Here is a 20,359-nt window from a genome sequence, read left to right on the forward strand (position 1 = left end):
TGACAGTTGGTCTACACACTGCCCAGTCTCAAGGTTGTCAGGATTAGGTTTCTGCACCGACCGAACGTGAACCTCTGTTTACATTAGTAAGATGTAAAACTTTTTACAGACACATTATAGTTGCAAATATTCTGGCAGTGATCAGCTTTGTGGACCTTCAGCTTTAATTTGAGGATTCAAAAGATTTAGGAATTACAGCCATTTCTACACATACCTCTGTTTTTACAAGCTCGAAAGTAATTGGACAATTGATTGATAAGCCTTTTACAGTCTACACTCTGAAAAGTATAGGAGCCTCAAGAAAGTTTTGTAGGTTCTTCGATATGAAACTGTGGATGAATCTCTTAAGGTGCTTTGAGGAACCTTAAAGAAAATGTTTTTAGAAGAAAGAAGTTTCCTGAAGGGTTTTCAAAGAGATTCCTTCACAGTTTCACACTGAGGAACCTCCAGATGTTCCTTAAGTATCTTATACCTCATTTGGCCTTTGCGATTTTTATTTAGTGAGTTTCCTTCAAGTGGTTGCCAATATGCTCATGTTTAAATGCACCAGGGAATCCTATTCTATTGGCCTGACCCCTGTCTCGTGATACGTATGATGTGGTCAGGTCATAGCAGATTAAATAAAGCTAATTTGGAAGATTTAGATTGTGGGCTTAGACAATACCATTCCTTTTAGCCGTTAAACATGAGCAGACCAGTAGACTCTGCTGATCGCCGTATGTAACGCCTATCCCCGGACATGCAGGGAATGCACTTCAACCTCTTTTTCGGTGCCTTAATGGAGGGAAAGATTGGGTATCTGACCTGCCATCCTGAAAGAGTCTCTGTCCTGGTCCTTGCGCTCTTCACTGCTGCCATTGTCTCAGGTGATGGACAGGCCTTCAGCTGATAATGCAGCCGAGGATGGTCCACAGAGCCATTTCAGCTTTCAGCAGCAGCCACGGACAGCCACAGGCTTTAACCTACACAACTGCATGGACTTGACACTGATGCATACAGGATCAAATCACATGCAGATCCGTTGCCACAGGGGTATAAAATCAAGCACCTAGCCATGCAGTCAGTTTCTTCCACACATTAGTGAAAGAACGGGAGGTTCATTTAATTGCTTCCACTTGTTTTTGAAAGTACCTTCTTCGCATCTTTCCCCTTCTTCCTCCTCACCGCTTTCCGTTTGCTTCTGCCTACACTAAAAAAAATACAGGTGCTTCGAAAGGTTCTTCAAGCGATGCCATAGAAGAACCACTTTTGATCCTTTATATCAAGAGCAAGTTATTTGGGCATTTGAGAGGTTCTTCACACTCATTTGTAGCACCTTTATTGTTCGGAGTGTAGGGTAAAGGCTCCGCCCCTGCCATCCATATATGGAATGATCTGCGGGGGTACAGTTATATTACAAGACCTGGACCAATGACAGGGCCTTTGCCAAAGACTTTAACTTACTATCAAATTGTTGTCAAAATTCTTCTCTGTCTTTTTCTTCAGTGCTAATGACGTATTTGAAGAATTTAGAAGAATGAATTGGCCTTCAAGGATTCAATCTATTGTTAGAAATGGAAAACAGTGGCAACGGCCAGTACCAGGGCTCTATACTGAAACACTGTAACATAAAAGATTAAAGTTATGCTAGAATGCATTTCACGAACTTGACGGGCCAGTGTTTAATCTAGAACAGCCAAAAATAGCGGCCAAAGTGTATTGACATTAGCTTAATGCTACGATACTTCTGAAATCCAATAGGAGGACTGGTGGGAATTAGCATTATCGTAGATTGCTATGTTTTTCTTTCTTTTTAAACCATTTTTTTCCCAAACTGATAATTTTGGGCTTTGCCACATGTAATCAAATACACTTATGATGAAAAAAGTTACTTTAATGGCACGACTCAGAATACAGGGTGAATACTGTTATGACGTCAATGAGCTACAAAGTAGGGAGAAATACTTGGTGTCAAATCGCACCACCCTTGCATTACTGATAGCAATATCTGCAACTTTAAAGTTGTTCACAAATCACGTGTCCTGTCAGTTGCGTGCCATGTCCAGGTGCAAACAAGGCTGCATAGAAATGCATAGGAAATGCCTCTGGTTCTATTTGAGGCCCTTGGCTCAGAGGACATCTCTGTATGGAACGTAATCAGCTTACATGCCCTCAATGACGGCAAATCAAGTTATGACTTTCCTCGCTCAAATTATACATAATTAGCCGCTGGGATATGATACGGCTTTCAAATCAGAGGCCTCACGAAAGCTGGCCGTGGGCGGCTGCGTAGCTTAGATTAACCAAGTGTTAGTGTTTGTCTATTACTGTTTTGGGTGTCTTTGTCCATCTGACATTTTTTAATTAACTGGTCATACAGTGGAACAAAGGTCTATTTTCCTCCTGTCTACTAATGCACTTCATACTCTAAACAGCTCATCATTGCTCCAATAAGCTTCACCTCATACCCTGAATGTTGTGTGGTGTCTGAACTTTGCTTCTGAATCCTATCCAGATTACTATCAACAATGTGTCAACCACTAGCAGTGCTGTGATTGAGCACAGAAGGCCTAAGTCCAGCCATGTTTATCCTTGATGAACCTTGTACTTAAGTTTAACTTTAATTTTGAAGTCTTGTGAATGTAGACCGGTGGTCTCCAACCCCCAAGCCACCTTTGGATACCTTTGCAGACTTTGGATCGAACCCTAATCCGCCCCAACTGATTACTGCCTGTTCATGTTTTGGATACCAAGTTGGTTAGATGTGAGTTGGAGCTGGAACTTGCACTGGATTTGCATATTCAGTGTGTGTTTTTTTTAATTATTATTATTATTTTATTTTATTTTATTTTATTTATTAATTTATGTTATCCGGTGTTGACCAGAGGAGGTTAGTTTTGGTTCCTCTCAAGGTTTTTTCCGCTGGATTTGAGAAAGTTTTTCTTGCCACTGTTGCCACTAGCTGGCTAAAAAGAGCCTCGAACCTGGGTCATATAGTATAATAATAATAACAATAATAATAATAATAATAATAATAAAATGGCAATATGCGGGGTCCAAGCACAAATCAGTATTGTCCTTTTAATTTTGCAGATTAAAGATCATTAAATGATTACCATTACCATTGATCAGGGGCTTTAAATAATTCACTTTATTGTCATTTTAATTACATTGCTATGGTAATTCATACCATCTTAATACACTGATTGCAGTGCTTTGCTGCTACAGTTCAGTAAGAGCAATTAAATAAAAGTGAAAATGCTGAAAATACAAATATTCATTATATATTATATAGTAGTATTCAATGACAACAATCACACAGCCTAACTTAAATAGATACAAAGTAAAACTAAAAATGAAATCCAGATGTTTTAAGTGTTTCTTAAAAAGTGGGTGTTGAATGTGACTGTGTAATAAAAGGCCTCTCTTCTGTTTCTGTAACTTGCACAGGGAATTTGCAGAACACATTCAGTGAGGGACGCAGGTAAGGGAGGGAACCGTTCGAGTTTCAAGAATTTTCTCTAAACTCCAAACTTGTCATTTTAATGATCCAGTCTCTTTCCACTCCTCCTCCGTCTTGCTTGCCCTTGTTTCATCCCGGAGTAAAATTATCCTTATCTAAGTGTCTCAGCCTGCCAGAGAGCCATTGCCCCTCCATTACATGAAACCTGAGCCCGGAGTAGCAGGTTGTAATTATGGGAAACCGGACGATTTTAGATCTAAACTCTAAGTGCAGTTTGGTCATGCATGAAATTTAGACGCTGCTCTGATGTACTTTGTTCATACAAGACAAGGGATCCAGATGTGGGCCTGGGTTTTTGTTTTGTTTAGGTAATATGGAATCTCTGTTTAGTTAGTAAAGAAGGGGTGGAATTAATATGTGGCCTAAAGAGGTGGTGATGAGGAACACTAAGGACTAAAACTGAAGTAGAAAGCAGAACTCTTTCCCTCACAACATCTAGTCAAGTCCAGAACGCTCTCAAGAAGGCAGGCTTATCATTCTCATAGTCTATGATCAAGTAAAGGCCTTTGTGAGTGTAACTGCAGATGGTTTACGTCACAATGTTTGAACAGAAAGGTCAGATTAGACTGATAGAAGACAACTTAAAAGGCCAGCCGGTTCTGGAATAAGAAACAAACTTTAACATCTGTCAAACATGGTGGTGGTAGTCATGGTATGGGCATGTATGGCCAATCCCACTAGGTCACTGGTGTTTATTGATGATGCTACTGCTGATAGGAGAGACAGGATGATTTCTTAAAGTCAGATATTGTTTATGATCTTGAACAGGGGCGTTTCTAGACTACTGGTTGTTGCTATCATTATTGGTATTATTATTGCTATTATTACGATATTACATGCATGCAATATTTCCTTTGTGCCATAAAACTACATGTGAAACTGTGATCTTGTCTTTGCATCATAATTAGTTCATGTTAGTTTACTGTTACATAGGCAATCTCACTATCAAGGCCCCTTTTACTAGATAGCATAGCCAAAGCCTATGTGGAATTAATGCTTCAGTGGTCATTTACGTTACGGAGCTATAACCAAAACACATAGCTATGAGCTATCATTACCTTAATTAAATATTTACAAATGCCCATTACTCCAAAATACTGAATAAACTGTTAGCTGCTCAAGCTTTTGGAAAGACAGTGGGGCATTAGGGGAAGTGCAGGGCCTGTAGTGGATTTGCATAGCAGCTCTGATCATACCATTCCGTACATGATCCATTCAGCTCATCACATAGAAAGCAGTGTGCCGAGGGACCTCTGGGACAGCATCCACATCCGCACACCACAAATTAGCCCCCCGTCCTGTCTGTGGCAAGCGTACCCTGGACATCAGGGCTTTGAAGTGGCTCTTTAGGCGCTGAGTTTTATGTGTTGCTGATAGATTTATGAACTCTGTATGTTAATGTGTGTGTGTGTGTTTTTTTTTTTTCCAGTGGAAGCTTTCTAAAAATACCCATTCGCTCCATGTGAATGCCCTCTGTGACTTGGAAAGCGAGTAAAGCTCTGTAGTCAGTGTTGTGGTTGTGCACCAGATGTGGAAAAAAGCCAGCCTCTAAAGGCCAGAGACCACGAGAACTGTCATCTTATGTAGTTTCTCGATTGAAGAATGAAGTCGGTCCATTTGAAACCAGTGGTACATACTTCTTTGCACCACACACTGCCTTTACCCCCCACTAGGAGGGGAAAATGAGCAGTTGGGCTTGCAAATCGTAAATTGCAGCCCGAGGGAAGTCATTCTGATCAGTCGTTTCTTCAGTGGCTGGAGGAAATATGCAGTTTGGGAGTGGAATGGGGAGTTAAACAACATGTCATGTGAGTCTGATTCACCTGCCAACTACATAGACAAGACAGGAGTGAATGGCTGGGTATAGTAGGCTCATTTTTAGATTTAGTATTAGGCCAGAAACATGGACCCCGTTTGGTCACTTCATCCGTTTTAAGTATCTGGATGATATCTGGGTAAGGCCAGTAGCCTTATCCAGTGTAAACACAGCCAAAATACATTAGAACCAGATACGAATTCGATCACTCAAACAAATTTTTTATATAGTTTATATATAATCTTTATTTGCACATATAACATTACTTTTACTGAGAAACCTGTCAAAAAAACATACTATATAACACCAAAAAATATATTTAAAAATATACATGTGCCCTACTGTTGCTAAATTACTACCTGCTACACTATTGTGGCTGTACCTTTACACTTTTAGATCATTTAGATATATAACTAAATAATATATAACTAAAATGACTTTAATATCAATTTTTGGGGGCAAAATGTATTCAATATTGCTTTTAAGTTTGGTTAAAAAACTTCAAAAAAAGTCTACCATTAAAAACACAGGCTAAAATTGGCATTAGGCTTCTGAATCTCTTCTTTGGAAAGACATTCTGGCCTAAAACTAGCATTTATATATTATTATTTTTTTTAACATGTAATTTTTTGTAGTGCAAAACAGCAACAGTCCCCAGCCTGGAGTACGCAAATACACTGCCCAGCCAACATGCACATGTGGGACACACATGGGTGGAACATGGGCTAGTTGGATTCTAGGTGGGCATGAGCTCTGAGTGTGTTTGTAGATGTGGTGTTGTTACAGCCCACCTTAATCTCACATGCGTTCAATCTAGACCCCATATGCAGTGTCCATTTTTAACCTCTCCTGGTCTCATCTCTGACCCTGGTTGGCATCCATATGTGGGGCCAACATGGAAACTCTAAGACAAAAAGTTCTGGTTCCCAGTAGGCCTACGCATACAGGACCCACATGGACATGTTGGCTGAGGGTGCAACCATCTGAAATATTCCCACAGTGGCTGCTAGCATAGCCAGTCGTAGTTTACGTGTAGCTTTGCTTACAAAACTTGTTAACACCTTCCTAGCCTTTACACTTGAGACCTAGAGACTGTTTCAGGACCCTAGAATATGGAATTGAAGACCCCAAATGCAGTAAGTTAGTCTTACTTCAGTGAAAAGCAGAAGTAAAAGTAGATGCCAAGAAATGTTCCCTACAGAACTGCAGTAGGACGTCTTAGCACATCCAGGGTCTATGAGGAGCTCCCTATACAATGCTGTTAAACAGAGCTGAAGATCTGAGCTGGTTAATTTGCGGTTAATCTGCAGAAGGTGGCGGTTCAAAGAGCATTCCTGACATTTTTACTTTTAATGGAAACCCTCATTGCTTTAAGAGCCTGTTGAAGGATTTATTCAAAGGCCTTAGATATAGCTTTCAAATCGGGTTCTTTTCTCTGGAGCATTAATTAAGCTATTTCTGCTCATTAAATGAAAATTTAGGCTGTATTAGGCAATCGGGCTGTATAGACAAGACACAGCTACATTTTTGCTTAGAATAATTATTACATATAATTTAATATATTAATAATACAATGTATTAATGTTGTCTAAACACTGTATTTAACAGTTATGCAAATATACATAAACTATCACTGTAATCTGTTGTTATTTATCGCAGTGTAAACTGCCAGCCTATCCTATAGCAGCACTGGGAAACTACCAGCCAGTTCCAGCACAGGAGGCGGGGTTTGTCCGAATACAGGTGGGTCACTGAAGTCCTGCAGTAGTTCCTGTCAAGCTTGCATTTAGTTTTTATACCCTTGTTGACTGGAAAAAGCATTAAGTGCTTCTTTTCTTCTGTTCATATATAAAACTATCATACATCATGTTTTTATGGTGTTGGAAACTGTGAAGTCTTCAGTCTTCAGGTGTTGGTTCCCCTCAAGTAGGCCGACTTGTATGCCATTGTATGGCCCTCTGCTGGCCACTCTCAAAACATGAACTGACCCAGAGCACACAATGGACAACCTAGCGGCCTCAAGCCTCAAGGTCTCAAGCTCAGTTTGGTGATTTTCCTGCTTAAACCTACTTGATTTAAGTTGTCTAAAAAAATCATCAAACTACTGGACAACTTGGACTCTGGACAACCAGCCCTGGAGTTTGAGGCCACCACTGTGGTGTCAGGTAGGCCTTTGACATCACACCATTTCATTTTAATGTAAAGCAGACCTACACCACAGGTTTCTTACTGGGATAAAGCCCTGGCCCTTGGCCTGATGAATTACATACAACTGAACGCAACCGTCCTCTGCAGTCGTACGTCATTCTGTAGTTGGCATCATTCCCATGTTAGAAACTCTTATCCCAAAGCTTTCCCCCCTTGGCTCCCAGGGTCTTCTGGATTGGAAGGTTGTATAGTGGCTAATAAATAGCTGACCCTCTTCTGATGCTGCAAGAAGGTAAGTCTATTACACTATTATGGAAAAACACATGTATGTTTTTTTTTCTTCTTCTGAAGCTAGTTCATTGTGGTGCAGTGTTTGCATGCATGTAGAAATACTCAAATCAGATATAGGCACATATATAGTCATAGACTCAAATAGCAGTAAATGCTTTAAAAACTGCCTGCTTATGGTAAGATATAATGTCAAGAGAGAATGTATCTATTATATATTTTATATATTATATTAATATATTTATATTAAATAACATAAAATAAGGAAAAAATATACAGAAATAATAATACTTCTTAAAAAGGAAAGAAATTGCAATATTTACACTAATTATAAAACAAATATAGAATTAAAGAATTTAACACATGGTGTTCACTGTAGAAATGAGCTGTTATAAATTATTGATATTAATCCAATTATTTATTATTAAAGCACATTTTGTATTATAATATATTAATATAAATCATTAAATTGCCAATTATTTTTAAAAAATCAATGTTGATGTGATTTTCTGAATGTCTTAATAATTGTTAGTTGTTTTGCTTTGTGTGTTTTTCTAGTCATTGATAATGATACTGGCTTAAAAATGTAAAGACCTTCATTAATGGCTTTGCTTCCAAAAAATGCGAGAAATGTGTATATATATTGTATATTTATGAAATATATAATTATACAATTCTGCACTTATCGTGTTTTTTATGTGTATTTATTTATTATTATTATTACCAATTTATTTAATATATGGAGGTTCTATTTTGTATTATTATTATTTACTTATTAATACTATTTAGTTATTTTGTGTTATTGTGAATACATTTGCATTTATTAAACTTTTCCTGACTGAAATTAATATTTATTTATTTATGTATGTATGTATTTAATCTATTTTTATTTGCATGCAAAATCCTATGATTTGGAGTGGATGGATGCCCCCCCCCCCCCCCCCCCCGCCCCCCCCCCCCCCGCCCGTAAAGGACGTCGATTTTGGGCCCCAAAATGTACAAAAACAGCCTGGAATGGGCGTGAATCCTCTGTACCGGAGAACTACCAGCCAATCACCGCGCAGGAGGGCGGGGCCTGTCTGAATACGGGTGGAGGAAACGGCAGGCTCGCTGCTGCAGGAGCGCCTGAGCGCGTGAGGAGTGAGTGAACGGTGGAGCTCTGACTGTCTGAGGGGCAGAAAGGGCAGAGGTGGATGTTTAGCCCTCGGGACTGCGCAGTGAGGAGAGCGGGAGTGTTGCAGAAGTTTGACGGGAGCCAGGCTTGTGTTGGTGAGTGAAGAAACGCTGGGGTTTCTCTGCTCTCTGCTGCGTCAGGGTTTCACTGCGAGGCGTGAAAACAAGTCTGGGTTGCTTCACCCATGTGGAGCTAAAGGTGGAGAACCCTGAGAGGACCAGGCTGCTCTGTTCGGTTCCTTTTGAGATGGAAATGAAGAGTAAGCTGAGAAACTGCGGCCATTTAGCTTTCAGTGAGTAACACTGACTAATACTGAGTATAAAACTGAGTATAATACTGAACTAAATACTGAGTATAACACTGAGCTAAATACTGAGTATAATACTGAGTATAATACTGAACTAAATACTGAGTAATACTGAGCTAAATACTGAGTATAATACTGAGCTAAATACTGACTAATACTGAGTATAGTACTGAGTATAGTACTGAGCTAAGTACTGAGCTAAGTACTGAGCTAAGTACTGAGCTAAATACTGAGCTAAATACTGAGTAATACTGAGCTAAATACTGAGTATAATACTGAGTATAATACTGAGTATAGTACTGAGTAATACTGAGTATAATACTGAGCTAAATACTGAGCATAATACTAAACTAAATACTGAGCTAAATACTGAGTATAATACTGAGCTAAATACTGAGTAATACTGAGTATAGTACTGAGTAATACTGAGCTAAATGCTGAGCTAAATACTGAGTAATACTGAGTAATACTGACCTAAATGCTGAGTAACACTGAGTATAATACTGAGCTAAATACTGAGTATAATACTGAGTAACACTGAGTATAATACTGAGCTAAATACTGAGTATAATACTGAGCTAAATACTGAGTATAATACTGAGTATAATACTGAGTAACACTGAGTATAATACTGAACTAAATACTGAGTATACCACTGAGTAATACTGAGTAACACTGAGTATAATACTGAACTAAATACTGAGTATAATACTGAGTAATACTGAGTAACACTGAGTATAATACTGAACTAAATACTGAGTATAATACTGAGTAATACTGAGTAACACTGAGTATAATACTAAACTAAATACTGAGTATAATACCGAGCTAAATACTGAGTATAATACTGAGTATAACACTGAGTAATGCTGAACTAAATACTGAGTAATGCTGAACTAAATACTGAGTAATACTTAACTAAATACTGAGTAATACTGAGCTAAATACTGAGTATAACACTGAGTAATGCTGAACTAAATACTGAGTAATACTGAGCTAAATACTGAGTATAACACTGATTAATGCTGAACTAAATACTGAGTAATACTGAGCTAAATACTGAGTAATACTGAGCTAAATACTGAGTAATACTGAGCTAAATACTGAGTATAACACTGAGTAATGCTGAACTAAATACTGAGTAATACTGAACTAAATACTGAGTAATACTGAGCTAAATACTGAGTATAACACTGAGTAATGCTGAACTAAATACTGAGTAATACTGAACTAAATACTGAGTAATACTGAGCTAAATACTGAGTATAACACTGAGTAATGCTGAACTAAATACTGAGTAATGCTGAACTAAATACTGAGTATAACACTGAGTAATGCTGAACTAAATACTGAGTAATGCTGAACTAAATACTGAGCAATACTGAGCTAAATACTGAGTATAACACTGAGTAATGCTGAACTAAATACTGAGTAATGCTGAACTAAATACTGAGTATAACACTGAGTAATGCTGAACTAAATACTGAGTATAACACTGAGTAATGCTGAACTAAATACTGAGTAATGCTGAACTAAATACTGAGCAATACTGAGCTAAATACTGAGTATAACAGTATAATACTGAGCTAAATACTGAGTAATACGGGTATAACGCTAAGTTATAACATTGAGTAAAATATTGGGTATAACACTGAGTATAACAGTGGGTGTAATACAGAGCACCGGGTACAACGCTGCATAAAATACTGAGTAATACTGAGTGTAACACTGAGTAAAATATTGAGTATAATACTGAGTATAATACTGAGTAATACTGAATATAACACAGAGTAATACTGAGCTAAATACTGAGTGTAAAATTAAGAATAACACTGAGTATAATATTAAGTAAAATATTGAGTGTAATACTGAATATAACAGCACAGAGTATAACACTGAGTGTGATACTAAGTAAAATAGTGAGTATAATACTAAATATTACACTGAATAACACTGAGTATAACTCTGAACAAAAATACTGTGTAACATGGAACAACATAATGAGTACCTCATTGAGTATAACACTGAACATAGCACTGAGTATAACACAGTGTATACTGTATAATACAGAGTGAAACACATTGTGTAATTCTGAGTAGCACTGGGTATGACATAGAGTATAGCACACACTGTAACGCTCAGTACAGTAAGTGAGTAGGAAGCATACCTGACCCAGTTTGACCCTGACACAGAATTACAGTTTTTAGTGGTGGTGGTGGGAAGCAGGTCGTAGACTTAATGATGGGTTTTAAATGATAAGTTATAATTTATTTATGTTTATGTATTTAATATCTTTTTTAAATGATTCATTATTATTTTATTATAAATTAAATTCATTAAAACATAATTAAATGACTTTAATTAACAGAACATTTTTTTTTTATTATTATGTAGACCCATTCCACCTAAAAAGTATTAATAATGGAGGGCTGTTTTGTTCTTATTGGTATTATCTTTATATAAAGGCACATTTCTTAATTTTCTTTGCAGCCATCAACCGAAAATCAGTGCATTACAGCATGTACTCGGTCAGTTCTGACTGAACACTACTTTGGGCTGGTCTCTCTGAAACCGTCTGTGATGTTTAGTCATTATTTGTTGGTGAAAAAAAAAACACAGTAACAAAGAACCGGTAAGCGATAAGGGCAGAGGGTGGGCACAGTAATGCTGGACTGACCGCTCGGTACAGTGTATAATTAATTTTCCTGTGTATTAGCTCTAACACTAGGACCACAATATCAGGAACTGGCATTCGTCATGTGGAAGAGGTCAGGCACCAGTGTGCGTTAACTACATGCTACGCCATGTATGTAGGCTCAATTTCACGCGTTTGGTCAGTGTTATATGGAACCGATCGTCAGTGAAACTGGTCTGTTGGATCTGCCAGTGTGGATACGTCAGCGAGCAGGTGCAGGGGTGAGGTTCAGACGGCGCTGCGTGTTTGTGGAGATGTGTGTAATTTGCGTGAACAGTCCGTCTAGGGCTTTGAGTGTTTCTTGGAGTGGTGTAGCGCCGTAGAGGCTTATGTGCTCTTGTTTGTACTGGAGCTTTTATGAAACTTTTCCTTAGAATTCAGCTTTTATAGTATATTATTTATTGCGGGGCTGTATGATCGCTTATGTCACAACAGTGGCCTTTAAAATATTGATATTACCGATCACACTGTTCTTAACTGTGTGTCCCAGATGAGTGTTTAATCCAACAAAAGATAATCCTGTATGTCCAAATAATGCCTACTAATTTCTTTCACATTCATGTAATATATTATCTATATGGACAAAAGTATATGGACCTTTACACCTACAAGAGCTTTCATGGATTATAAATCCATAGACATTATTATGGAGTTGGAGCTTCTTTGCAGCTTCATGCCTTCATGAGTTGCTGTGGTTCCTAAATGCATCCACTTTTTAATACCACTCACAGATGATGGTGGAATATCTAGGAGGAAAGGAATTTCAACAACTATCAACATTGGTGAATTAATATGTTCATATAGTGTGTGTGTATATACATAGAGCTGGGCAATATGACAATATTTTATCATATTGTGATAAATGTTGTTATTGTGATAGCAATATGCTTTTCTCAGCATATGGAGGAGACTGGTAGTGCTTAATAAACACTGATCAGCTGCAGGTTTCATTACTAACAGTGTCATTAGACTGGTTTAATTAGTTAAAGTGCAGCAGACGTTGAATAAAAATCTCTGTATTCAGTTCGGGAGAGTATCTGAGTAGTAGCTACTGATGTTTTTAGTCTGTGATTACATGTGTTGTGATAAATATTGTGTATTGTGAAAAAAAAAGGTTTTAAATATAGATATAGTACTTTTGCCATATCGCCCAGCTGTATTAGGGATGCACCGATACCACTTTTTCACTTCCAATACCAATACCAGATTTTCAAGTATCTGCCGATACAGAGTACCAATACGAACTCTGAGATAAATACTGAATAGACGGCTTTAAGCCTTGATATTTATAGTGTTCCACTTTTTATAGGTTGTGCTTTTTTATATCTTATCCAAAATAAGATACAATACGCTTATAAGAACAGCATTTACTAGTGGAGTTTCCTTTATTTACTGTCTGTGAATTGAAAATAGAAAAATTGCAAACTCAGACATTGGAATTGTTACCTACATGTTTGCTGTATAAAATAGCTGTTATTAAAATGCCATTAGTATGATTTCTCTGGTGATATGTACAGTTATAGCATTAACCATCAATAATACCTTTTGCTTTAAGTACATTCAGGAGTTTATACAATCAAATCTGTACTTTTCTGTACTGCAACTTTTACCAGAGTATTTGTGCTTTTACATTTTATGTATGGCACTTGTGTACTTCTGCCACTTCTGGTCACAGCACTAAAATATCAACATTTAGCTCATTTTACTGCACTTTCTACATTCTCATAGATGTTTATGTGTCAGTGACAGAATATACAGATAAATGGATAATAGGCCCCAAATAACCAGATTGGTGCATTCTTTAATATAGTATTTTTTGCACATATGGCCCTATTTAATCATACATATTCCAATCACGGTGGAAGATTAATATTCTATATTTCAGTTCCTCAATTTTCTTTAAGCTGTTTCTAGCTGCTGTTGCATTTCTGTGACATTTCTTTACAGTGGTGGTGAAGGGAACCAGGGGTCGCAAATAACATTTATTTACTGTTCATACACACCAGTGAACCTGCACATGTCTCTGAGTTTTATATGTACTGTTGATAGTGGTAAAACAATGAAAGAAAAATAAGTGGGACTATTTTGCCACACAGCACTGTTCAATTCTCCCTCCACCCGGAATACATTTCAAATAATTAAAAAATAGGTTTAAAACCTATAAAACTGTATGAAAAAGTGTCTCTGGGATCAGCAAGTGTATTCCTGAGCTTTTAGCATAATAACGTTCTGTAAGGGGGCTTTTAGAAGCATTGCACTCTTCAGATGTCTGGTCCTGTAAATAATTTTGACTGGGTATACTGGCACCGTATTTATATAGTAAGGTGTGATGTGGGAAGTGTGCTTAATACAGTCCCTGCTTTCTCTTTATACCCTCTGTTTTCATGCAGGTGATTATTTCGACCCTGCTTATGTGGATACCTCAGTCGTAGCATACATGTGGCTCGTCCTTCCATTAGCTTTCTTCATCCCTGCGGCGCTCGTGCTGTAAGGCAGCTGAAGGCTGAGGGTATTTGATATCTGAATATCATGTAGAAAAAATGGGGAACTGTAAAAAATCTGAGCCACTTTGACAAGAGCCAAATTGTGATGGGTGGACAACTGGGCATCCAGTATGGTATGCAGTGGTCAGTACCTGCCAAACGTGAACGTTTCCCATGGAGGCCCCACCTCACAACTTGCAGGACTTCAAGGATCTTGGTGCCAGATATCGCAGGACACCCTCAGAGGTCTTGTGGAGTCCATGTGGAGTCCATGTCTTGTGGAGTGATTCATATAGTGGGATATTATTTGGATATCAGCTTTTAAAATTAGTATTTAAAATTTTTGCTACAAGTTGATTTAGAAAGCATGTTTATTTGACATTAGCCAGTTTTCATTGTATTATTTTTGTTTCTAAAAGTTAAAGAAATATTAAGTACATAATCTTCTACATTAAAAAAGACTTTGGAGAAATTTCTGTAAGCATTTCTGACATTTCAAGCCAAAACAAGATTATGCAGATACCTCAAAATACCCCAATAAAACTACTTAAACCATAACCCTTTAAAACTAACAAAACCCTTTAAATCTCACACAAATTATAAAAACGTTATAAGGACATTCATTTTAGTGTAATGTAATGTATTATTGATTGAATTGTAATGTATTATGTAGTCACGGCAACTGTGTTTTTTGTTAGATATGTGAAACAATTGAATATGGGCAATTATTGATTGCTGCTAACATCTCGGTGCCAGATATCGCAGGACACCTTCAGAGGTCTTGTGGAGTCCATGTCTCAATGGGCCAGAGCTGCACTACATTAGGCAGCTGGGTTAATATGGTGCATAGCCCACCAATTCAGTCTACAATAGTGAGCCCCACCCATTCACACTGAAGTTACAATGCCTCATTTATTGGGGCACAATACAGGGTGGCCAGTGAGAAGAGAGCTCATTGACATATACCAGTCTTAAAGGTACAGCTGGTTTAATGTAAAGAAGAGGTGAATATTTAAGAGTTTCCATAAGACTGGATTAGGGCAGTTGTTCTGCTTTCCTGTGTGTGGCTGGTTTAAGGGTATGTTTATAGCAGTGGGTAGGCAGAGTGTGCAGGCAGTCGGAGACACGGAGGGAAGGAAACCCTTGAAAAATTCACATTGGCTGCACAGAGGAAATTCTCAGCGCTGGAGACGGGCTTCCTTTGAAGTGTGATCTGAGAGAGAGTCTTTACCCTGGAGGAAAGAGACTTTCCCTTGAAGAAACTCGGAGCTGAGGCCGTGCCCTGGTGACGTTGCTGCAGCGGAGGCCAACTGAGGCTGCACAGAGTGGAGCAGTAGGCCAAAAAGCTTGATATGCTTAAGCGTGGCTTATCTGTCAGTGAGTAGCTTGTCCTTATTGGTGATACCATAACCTAAGCTAGAGGTGGGCAATTCCACAATATCTTATAGTATATTTGTGATCAATTTAGTTATTACACATAGTGGATATCGTCAGAGCTTAAATACTTTAATCGTTCATGTTTAATTGGATGGAGTGCTGCAAATATTTTTTTAAATCACTATACTATGTAGTGATTTGTAGTTTTTAAAATCAGTTTTTAAAATTTCTGCTACAAGTTGATTTAGAAAGCATGTTCATTTGACATTTGCCAGTTTCCATTGTATTATTTTTGATAATTTCTGACTTTTTTTGTTTATATACTTAAAGAAATATTAAGTATATAATCTTCTACATTAAAAAATACTTTCTGTAAGCATTTCTGACATTTCAATCCCAAACAAGATTATGCAGATACCTCAAAATACCTCAATAAAAACAAACAAAACCTTTTAAATCTCACATAAAATCAAAACTTTATAGGGAAATAAGTTTTAGTGTAATATAATGTATGTAAAATTAGATGTATGAAACAATTGAATATTGGCAATTATTGATTTTAATGGTCAATGACCTAAACAGTAAATAAAAATACTATGGCAAAAAGGAATAAGACATGTCATTGTGTTAACACCAATTGTTTACAAAATTAAATACAAAAAAAAAAATCTAATCTTTATAGTTATTATATCTGTTTTTTGTTTTTTTACTCAGAATACAGTCACAATACAACATAAAATGCAAAACACAATCTACCTGGATTATTAAAATACAGAATTAGGAGCATTGAAAGTTAGAAAATAGAATTGTTTGTTAAATTGTAGTATTGAAAAAAAACATTGAACCTAAAGTTGGTAAAATTGTATTTAGGACTTTAAAAGCTGTGCCTTTAAGGCTCAACTGCTATAACTGTTATAACTACTTGTTCATCCCTATAATTGCAGATTGTACCAAACAAATACATATGCATACAGAAAATTAATATTATTATGTCCAATATTATTAAAATATCAAAATTAAGATTTCAAAATTTTGACAAACGTTGCTGGTAGCTACAAAAGAAGCGGCTTCTGACATGCTGCAGTGTACTGTAGGAAGTGTAGGGGGCGACAGGGCTTCTGTACAAGAATAAATCATTTCTCGCATAGACAGAACTTTGATTAACAGCCAGTGAATCAAATAACATTTGATAGGCTAATCATAATTGTTAGTCGCTGAACAGACGTAAGCACAGATAACCAAGCCTGTCTCAGCGTCCCGAGGCTTGCTGGTACAGTAATGCAATAATACAATTCCAGCCATGTAAAGAGCAAGGGAAGTGTATTATATCAGGGCAACATGCATAAAAAGAATAGAATTACAGAGTTATATCCAAAACCCATCTGTGATGCTGATAGCCGGATGGCGGTGGGGCAGCACTTTTGGTCACGGGGGTGTCGGCCGAACAATAGATCCGGAGCAGAGAATATTTTAGCGATGAAAGGATTCTTGCTGGCGTAAAAAATGCATTCGTTCATGCTTTGGTCTTTAAGAGCCCAGCACCCACGCAAGACTCCTAACAGGCATGCAGTCCCTCAGGTCCTGTTTATCTGGGGAGGGTTGGGGGGGGTGGTAGTTGAGGACGCTTTCATACTCCAAAGCAAAGCCGAGGACTTAGCACTACTACCCACATATGATTTCATGCATATGCTTAAGATTCTGGGGGTTGAAAAAGAAGATAAATCACTTTGCAAAGACTTTTAGAAGATAAGAAATGAACCAGAAGAAATGTTTGCCACACTTATAATTTAGTGGTTATATAATACAATCTTTATTATTTAATATACTCATATATTTACATATTTAAATTTGTATATTTTTATTTGTAGAGAATGACATTCCTTGTAGATTTTGTCTGAACTGATGGACACATTGATTTGGCCTGTTGTAACTGCTGTTAGATTACATAGCAAGTGGCAATCACTGGGGACCAAGCACTGTGTGCTGTTATGAAGCCAGTAGAGCACAAATGATGGACAAAGTTTTTATAATGACACTAATTTATTGTAGATATATGGTCTCAAAATGAAATGTTTGGTAAATAACAGAACAAATAATAACAGGACAAATCTTGAAAACACTGCAAGTGGCATTTGCAAGTGGCAATCATTGGGGCCCAAGCACTGTGTGCTATTCTGAAGCCAGTAGAGCACAAATGACAGACAAAGTTTTCAGAATGACCCTAATTTATTATAGATATGAGAAAAATGCAGTGTCTGGTGAATAATAGAACAAGTAAGAGAACAAATCTAGAAAAAACTGTAATTAATAAAATTAAATAAATAATGAAATAATTAATTAAAATTATTTTAGTTGCATAGCTGTTGATAGAGTTGATGTGACAAAACTTTATTGTATTGTCTCAATAGTATAGTATCAATTTTAGTGTAATATTTAGGATCAGTTTTGCTATTGTGATATAAAATTAGCTTTTCTAAGGATATTGAGGATATTGTCAGTGCTTAAAGAACACTGATCAACTGCACATTTCATCACCAATAGTTTAATTGATAGATGAAGTGTAACATTTTGAATGAAAATCACTGTACTAAGTATGAAAGGATACAGTAGTTTTAAGAACTTGACGCTACTCATGCATTTTGTCTGAAATCATGCATATTGATAAATATCATGTTTCATGTCTTTCAATTTTGTGATATATATTTTTACCGTATCGCCCACCCCTAGCAGTTGAATTCAGTTAACTAAATGACACAAGGTACTTCTGTAAATTAGTCTGATTGCATCAGAAGTTCCATTTTACTGCACATAAATGTTCAATTCTTATAAAATGTAAACCTTTGGACTACAGCTATCTGGATTGGCATTATGGAGGAACATAATTTGCATTTCTTAGCCTCTTTCTTTGACACTGTTGATGATCTATGTGCCGTCATGGTTATTAGCCCCACGCTACGTTTTCAAGAAGACCGATGGATAGACCCTGACATCTCTGTAGCTCTTGATGGATTAGCCTGGTCCTGCTGGCCCTCATATCCTGTTAACTCAGATGGATTTGAGGAATGAGCTGTCACCTGGCGTTTCGAGACCAGATTTGTGTCCATTAGGACGAACACTTTCCATTATGGGGGCTTCTGATGGAAAGTGGCCCCACATCAGACGACCCTTAGCGGCATTAACTGCCAACGAAACACCACCATGCTAACGGAGCCCAGGCAGATGTGCCTCCTGTGTTGGCCCAGATGGCTGGCAGAGAGACTGAAGGGTGTCATTTGAGACCTGCTAATAACAAGTTGGAGTACACAGCGAAGGAATGCATGAAGGTCATTATAAGCCATCAGTTGTAGACCAGCATGAGGGCCGTAAGCAATAAGTATGACGCAGGTGTGAGGACGGTTCTTTCAGGGGCTTCTGAGGTGCATGGACCGCCTCACCACAGGATGCTTCCAAGTGTGCTGACAGATTACGACTCAGGTTACGTTTGCCATCATGCTTGTCAGTTCTTACCTAATCCTTTCTGGACAAGAGTGGCTGACAAACGTGGCCTGTTTAAGTGCTTAGCATTCACTGTAGGATGTCCAAGAGGGAAGTGTTTGCTTTTTCATGGCACTCCAGGCAGACCAGGTGTTCAGTATTTCACAATAATACTGTGTATTGCATCGTTTAAGACAAAGCTCTCAGGCCTATATACTTTGCAGCTAGCAAATTTAGCAATTTGGCTAACCCTAATTAGCACTTTTAGCACCCATTTAGCACCCTATTTCACAGTCCCTGTTTCAGTCTTCTCTGTCAGTCAGTGGAACTACAGAAAAACAGGTCATCAGTTCAGTGCTATGGTTGATTTGATTGATTCTTTTGATTTTGAAACAGGCCAAACACTCTGATATTGCATATTTATAATATTATACTTATATTGGATTTACATTATGGATTTATATAATGCAGAATGCTCTAATAAACACAAAATGAAACATTGACACATTACTATAACCTTACCTTACCATGAGTAAATAATAATAAAACACGTTTACTACAGTATTCCTAAAAAATTTGCTGTAAATTTAATTATTAGAATAATATGCAAAAAACTATTTACAAAAACAAGTTATTGAAGTATCTATTTGATAGTATTACTACAGATTTTTGTTTGAGAATTAACATTTTAACATAAGTGTTTCTGTATTGAAATTGTATCAAACTAATCACTACTTATTAATTTTGTAAATTGTAACACCCCTAGTCCTAACAATGCGTGTCTCATGATTTGGTGGTGATTCAATATGAGCATATTTACTTACTTACTTAATTACTTTTGTTTTTCCATTATTGTATGATCTATAAGAAATACAGTTTACAGTTAGCATTTCAAACATCTCATAAATCCGCCTCAAAGCTGTTGCAATGTTTCAACACCCCCAGCCTAATGCTGTAGGGACTCATACCACTCTACCCCGGGCTCATTTGGCCTCTTACAGTCATGTAGCTGGGGTTCACCTCCGCTGTCTGATCCGGCACTGAATTTTGAGGTTTTTTGTCTTGATTTTACACTCATTTTCTGAGTGTTTTAAC

General features: G+C 37.3%; 1 protein-coding gene across 1 annotated transcript in view; it reads left to right on the plus strand.

The window, feature by feature from the left end:
• The first annotated feature begins 8,871 nt into the window (after positions 1-8,871).
• Positions 8,872-20,359, plus strand: part of lypd6 (LY6/PLAUR domain containing 6) — a 46,797-nt gene continuing 35,309 nt past the window's right edge. The window contains exon 1 of the mRNA XM_072686529.1: positions 8,872-9,023. The gene's annotated coding sequence lies outside the window, so the exon portion shown is untranslated. The remainder of the gene's footprint in view (positions 9,024-20,359) is intronic.

Source organism: Salminus brasiliensis, chromosome 8, assembly GCF_030463535.1.
Source record: "Salminus brasiliensis chromosome 8, fSalBra1.hap2, whole genome shotgun sequence".
Lineage (NCBI taxonomy): Eukaryota > Metazoa > Chordata > Actinopteri > Characiformes > Bryconidae > Salminus > Salminus brasiliensis.